A 6,682-nucleotide genomic window follows, 5' to 3' on the forward strand; every position below is an offset into this window, starting at 1 on the left:
CCATATATAGTAACATAAAGAATGTAATAAACGATAAACGAACCCCTAATTAATAAAGATGTTGATTCTCCCTCCGAGTTTGCGATTCAGATTTTCTCGTAGCCCATGTATATACCGTAAATGAAATTTTAGTGAAGCAATTAATCGACATGTACGACGGTGACCGCTCCGTGAATTTAGTTGATAGATATCGTATAACCACCCTCTCCCGAAATAGCATTTTCGTTTACATTTGGAGGGGAAAAAAAACTTTCAATACCTCAACGGGTTATAAGTTTATCGATCAATTATCAAAAACTATCAAAAATAAAATACTACTAAATCGGAATATCAAATTCAGCATACAAAAATAAAATACTATTATGTTTTTTGCATCTCTTATTTTAATAATCATTTTTAGAACACTGACACAACAAATCTAAAGCCCAGTGGGCTAATTAGGGCGGTGCCCTAAATACACGCACTTTCTTTTTCCTAGGTTTTGACGTCACTCAAACTCTATAAAACGGACCGAAATTTTCTGTCTGAACCTGCGCCGTGCTTGTGTCTGAAAACCCGACAGAAAAAATGCCTTCGCTGGAAGATCTCCACCGCCTAAGGCCGCCACCTGAACCTCCACCGCGGAGGTATGCCTTCTGTTCCAACATATGGGTTTTCTCTTCCATCTTCTTGATTTGCTGTTTGCATGCAAAACAAAAAAAATGGATTGATTTTTTTCCGGTTTTTAAAACCTGATTTGGTCTTGGGAAAACATGTTTGATTATTACACAAATGGATATGTTTTTTTGTTCCGGACATTTGATTTGTGGTGTGTTTCTTATCTGGGCAGATTTATTCAGACAATTTATTGATTGATTTGTAACTTTACACCTTAATCCCATTGTTTATAGACAGATCTTTGTTTTTTGTTTTAAACCCTGATTTGATCATGTTTGATTATTACACATATGGATGTCTAAAAGCCTGATTTATTCTTTCTTTTTATTTGCTTTTTGACATACAGATGGAGTAGAAGCGTATCGAACAATATTCTTGTCAGCGGCATTAGGGTAAACCAATTCTCTGACGTTAACTTTTTTATCGCATCAATAGTTTCATTATATTTCTAATCGAGAAAAAAAAAATTCAGTTTCATTATTAACAAAATTTAAGAACTCACCTTTCGTGTTTTTTTTTTTTTGTTGTTGACCAACCGGTGAATTCCAGATCTCTTTAATTAGTAGTGTTGGAGGATTGGAAATTTTGATAGCAATTATCTACCGTAAAGCCACCTTCCATTCACTTATCAATTGCATGGTGCAAATTTTTAAAGGGTGTCGGCACAAGATTTGAGGTTAGTTGTGGCACATCTTAATTGCATGGTTTTTCCTTACTATAATTTACTAGTTTTATTTATACTATAATTTAATTTACATTCGCGTTATGAACACGACTTCTCGAGGATTTGGCATCGATCGAGTTTCTCATTCAAATATCTTCTTATGCATGCAGCTCAGTGTGGATGGTCAGAGCATGATGAAGCTCATTTTTTAGCGATGAAAACCGTGAGTCAAAATTTGAATTTGAGTTCCATGCTTTTTCGGTGTATTGTTTATTCTTGAATTTGAGTTTCTTGGAAATACATAAAATCCTTGACTAAAATCGATTTTTCTTCTCTTTTTTGTAGACCCAAATGGTTGTTTATTCTTGAATTTGAGTTTCTTGGAAATACATAAAATCCTTGACTAAAATCGATTTTTCTTCTCTTTTTTGTAGACCCAAATGGTTGTTTGCCATAGACCGTGAAAACATGTTGCTCCTTTCGACTAGCCGAACCCTACTTGGTACTCATTTAATATGAAAGCGTCCATGAATTTGAGTATTAATTCTTTCGAGTTTCGAGTTTCTCTGGATTTCTTTCCATATTAATTATATGGATCATTTAAGACTTCCAAGATCCGCCTCTTCATATTATTTTGATTTACAACGCCGTTACATTTCAAGACCATCAAATAAAAAAATAAGACGTTTCCAGTTTTTGATAATCCCATTGTTTGTGCAGCCGTGGTCAACTGCCTAAGTTTGGCAAAATGATTTATTTGACCATAAAATACATGGATTTTAACGGGTGGGGACTACTTGCTCGCCTGCTTGGTTGTGCACCAATGCTAGAGAAGCTGTGCACCAATGCTAGAGAAGCTGATGTTCAGATCGGTAATGTTACAAAGTTATTGTGATTTGACTAATAACATTTGTTTAATTTCTCCATGGTTGCCTTGTGTTAATTTTATTTTATTCTTAAGTTGTGTAGGGTTTTGACGACGAAAGCTATGGTATGTGGCAAAATGGTAGTAATAAAGAAGGAATTCTTGAGTATTAGATAATGGTTCTTAATGTGGAACACATGCGGTATTTCTCGACGATTTAAATTAGGTATAATTTTTTTTGCCGCTATTCTTTTATGATAATACACTTTTGATGTATACATGCATGGATTGACCAACTAATTAATATTCTGAATTATTATTATTTTTAACTAAAAACGATTTATTTTTTTCTTTTTGTAGGCCAAGATAGCTGATTAATCATATTAGAAGATATGACATTGAGCTAGACTTTTTAGATTGGTGTATCAGGATTGCTCGTGGAGGAAAATCTATTGGTCCACATTGAGAAAAACATTCTCATATGGGGGTATGTATATATAAAAGAGGAGCTACATTCATATGAATATAAATTAGCTTTATTCCGACTGAATTTGAGGTGCCAGAAACATTATGATATTTTAGAATGTTCCTAACACCTCAAATTCGGTCTTAGGAGAAATAGAAAATGCTGCTAGGAAAACAAAATGTAGCGACAAGATAGACTAATTCATATGAATTTAACTCCTCTTTATCGTCAACTGCGTTATTTCCCCTTTTTCTCCCTTATAGAAATAGTTGACTTTCCTTTAGTTGAAATTATATATGAACAAACACTTACGTCAAAGTTTGTAGATTGTATTTTACTATGTACGAAACTACTTTTTCACGTTCATATGTTTGTAATAATCTTTGACTTATTTTATTCTTAAGAATGTATTTTGCCAAAAGATGTAATGATCTTAAATATTGACGGAATTGAATCTTAAAATTTATAATAAAAAAAATTATCATGCAACTATGACGTATTTGCATATTATTTTAATTATAAGTTCTTCCCTAAGATTTCCTAACAATTAAGTAATTTCATGAATGAAGAAACATCTTTTAGGATATTCGACCTGTAAACATTGATACGCACTTCTGAAGGAAATTTTATAAGTAATTTTTAGATAAAGTCTGTTTTCAGTGTATGGAAAGTTGATAATATTATGCCTAAAATACTTGTCAAATTATTGGTACAATGGCTCAAGATGTGATCAAGTCAAGTATTATTGACCACGAGGGTAAACAATAAACAATAAAGGGATTTTTGTGCATAAGTCCCCAACCAAACATCTTTATTATTCTAGGTTTATGTACGATATCTCTTTCACCAATAAGCCCATCCCTTTAATATTATTTATAAATAAATGAAACATTCATGTATATCCCAATATTACCCTCAACCATTTATACCCAATTCTTAATTGTAACCCCAATTTAATCAATTTTGTCCACAAAAATCCAGTTTTGACCACAAAAATTCAATTTTGACATTTTTTTGGAACATACTTTAATATGCTCCAATTTCATCCTTAACTTAATTTATTCTCAATTTGACCCCAAATTTCCCGAATTATTCAATTTTGACCCAAAACTTTTTTTTTTCAAAAAAAAACGTTTTCAAAAACTTTTTTTTTTCTCGCCGGATTCCGGCTTTGACCGGCATTTTCAATTTCCTTTTTCCTTCTAGATTTTTTCGCCGATCTCCGGCTTTGACTTTTTTTTTCTTTTTCTTTTATCTTTTCTTTTCTTCCGGATTTTTTCGCCGGTTTCCGGTGTTGACTTTTTTTAGCGTTTTTTTAAGTGTTTTTTTTTTTGGTTTTTTTTTTACGTCCGCCGCTAAACGTTGACCGTAATTGTGCTGTCACTGACAGTAAATTAACGTAATTATACTGTCAATGAAAGTTAATTAACGCAATTGTATTGCCGTTGGCAATACATTTATGTAATTGTTCTGCTATTGACAGTAAATTAACGTAATACTATTACTTTTTATTTTTTGTTATTTTTTTTTTATTTTGTTTGATTTGTTAACAAGTCAACGTAATTATATTACTGTCCTTGACAGTAAAATAACTGTAAACACAATAACATTACTGTCAACAACATCAATATTATTATTTTTTTGAGTTTTTTGTTTTGTTTGAGTTATTCACGGACTAACGTAATAATATTATTGTCTATTATTGTAATATTACTGATATTACTGTGGTTGACGGTAATATTACTGTAAACACAAAAATATTACTGTGGTTGACGGTAATATTACTGTTGTTATAGTAATATTCTTGTCAACCACATCAATATTATTATTTTGTTTGGATATTTTTTTATTTGAGTTATTCACGGAGTAACGTAATAATATTACTGTCTATTATTGTAATATTACTGTGGTTGACGGTAATATTACTGTTGTTATAGTAATATTACTGTCACTCACAGTAATATTGATTCTTTTGGCTTTTTATTATGTTTACATTTGTTGAACGGGCAACATAGTACTATTACTCTATTACACAATAATAATGAGTTTTGTTGTGTTAATTAATATTACTATGTTAGAGATTAAAATAGGAATATTATTGTGTTAAACTGTAATTTAGTTAATTTTACTTTGTTTAACAGTAATATAGTTAATATTACTATCAATCACAACAATATTGTTGTTTAAACGAAAAAAAAAAAATACAGAAAGAAAGAAAAGAAAAAAAAAATCGAAAAAGTCAACGCCAGAGACCGGCGAAAAAATCCGAAAAATAAAATAAAATTAAAAAAATTAAAAAGTCAACGCCGGAGACCGGCAGGAAAAAAAAAAGTTTTTGAAAAAAAAAATTTTGAAAAAAAAAAGTTTTGGGTCAAAATTGAATAATTTGTGAAATTGGGGTCAAATTGAGGTTAAATTAAGTTAAGGATGAAATTGGAGTATATTAAAGTATGAGGGGTTATTTTAGTCCTTTACAAAATCTGGACCATGTGTTGACTTATTGGTAAAGGAGATTTTCGTCTGGATCTCTTTATGAATAAGTTTCCATTGATGGGCTTATTTGTAATCACCCCAAGAAAAAAACCCCACATGTTAAGGAAAACCTACACCAAACTCCTCCGTGTTTTTTTTCTTGCGTAAAACCCACTTGTGATTCATTTTATTTTACACGAAATCCCATTTTCCGTGAAAAGTTAATGCATTTAACTATAGAGGAGATTGTATGCAATTTTTCATTACAGAGGGGGATTTAGTGCATATTTTCAACAATATAAGTGGATTTTATGCAAATTCAATTTATTCGTTTAAATTTCGTATTATTTTCTTAAATTAAGTTGAACACATTTATCCTGCTACAATATGAAAAATAGAAATTTAATAGGTTATGTGAATGTTTTTTAGCCAAAAAAAATCAAATTTTTATATGATATAATTTATTAATTTATTTAATAATTTTGATTTTTTAAAATATATAATTATATTATTAGAATTATTATATATTTTTAGAATTATTTTTGGACTAATTATAAGTGAAAAACATAAATAATTTGAGAATTCGTTCCAACTTCCATCTCGAATATTATTTTTTTAGTTTTCATATTTTATATTAATAGATGTATTCGACTTAATTAAAGAAAATAATGTGAATGTTTAATGAATAAATTTATTTTGCATAGACCCCCTCTTGTGTTGCAAAACCATGCACCAAATCCCCCTAAGTTACAAAAAACTTGCATAAAATCCCCTCTAAAGTTAACGGTGTTAATTACTAACGGAAATGGGGATTTTATGCAAGAAAAAATGAAACACATGAGGGTTTAAGCAATATAAAGAACACATGGTGATTTTATGTTGTTTACCTCTGTCGATGGTCCATTTTATATAAATTTCAAAAAAAAAATAGGAAATCATAGTAAATATACGGAATGCATGCATTTATAAGATGTTGTTTACCACTGTCTATGGTCCATTTATGATTCTCTAGCAAAAAAAGAAAAACTTTGACGCGGGCCAAAATATAATCTATCATAAAAATAAATAAGCGGTTGTTGCAATTAGTACCCCTGTGAAAATCACAACAGTGCGTTTTCCCCTATCATAATTTATTTTGCAAAGATGGCAGCTGAGATGGGTTTGACGGTGGCTGTGTGGTGGGCTGTTGAGCAAAGTTAGCGGCAGAGAGGAGTTGGGCGGTTGGTGGTGTTGGAGGAGGCTGGTTCACGGTGAAGAGGATTGATTAAATTTTGGTCTGTAAAACTATGATGATTTTTTTCTTTTCTTTAATATCTTGGAAAATAGCAATTTAACCTCTTTTAGTTTCTGCAAGTTTTTGAAAATTCAATTTGGCCCCTTAATTTTAAAACATACATGTTAAAGGGTTGTGGCTTTTATTTTTGCAGAAACCTCCCCGGGGTATTTTAGTCTTTTCCAATCAGTCAACGGGAAAAAGGTAAATGGGTCGACTATGCTGTCTAAGAAATGATTCAGGGGTGTATTTGCTAAAATTTTTTATGGTAGGCTAAAATGCACG

General features: G+C 30.9%; 1 long non-coding RNA gene across 3 annotated transcripts; it reads left to right on the forward strand.

Moving 5' to 3' along the window:
- Window positions 1-483: 483 nt before the first annotated feature.
- On the forward strand, window positions 484-3,073 carry LOC105966878 (uncharacterized). 3 transcript variants are annotated; one of them, XR_016030500.1, is made up of 8 exons: window positions 484-626; window positions 1,004-1,049; window positions 1,207-1,333; window positions 1,492-1,544; window positions 1,756-1,823; window positions 2,042-2,193; window positions 2,291-2,412; window positions 2,574-3,073. It is a non-coding gene; the product is annotated as an uncharacterized LOC105966878 (long non-coding RNA). The 3 variants fall into 3 exon arrangements; XR_016030499.1 differs by having other exon boundaries at window positions 533-626; window positions 2,283-2,412; XR_016030498.1 differs by lacking the exon at window positions 1,756-1,823 and having other exon boundaries at window positions 533-626; window positions 2,547-3,073.
- The last annotated feature ends 3,609 nt before the right edge of the window (window positions 3,074-6,682 follow it).

The sequence above is a fragment of the Erythranthe guttata genome, chromosome 3 (assembly GCF_056151865.1).
Source record: "Erythranthe guttata isolate IM_541 chromosome 3, IM_541, whole genome shotgun sequence".
NCBI lineage: Eukaryota > Viridiplantae > Streptophyta > Magnoliopsida > Lamiales > Phrymaceae > Erythranthe > Erythranthe guttata.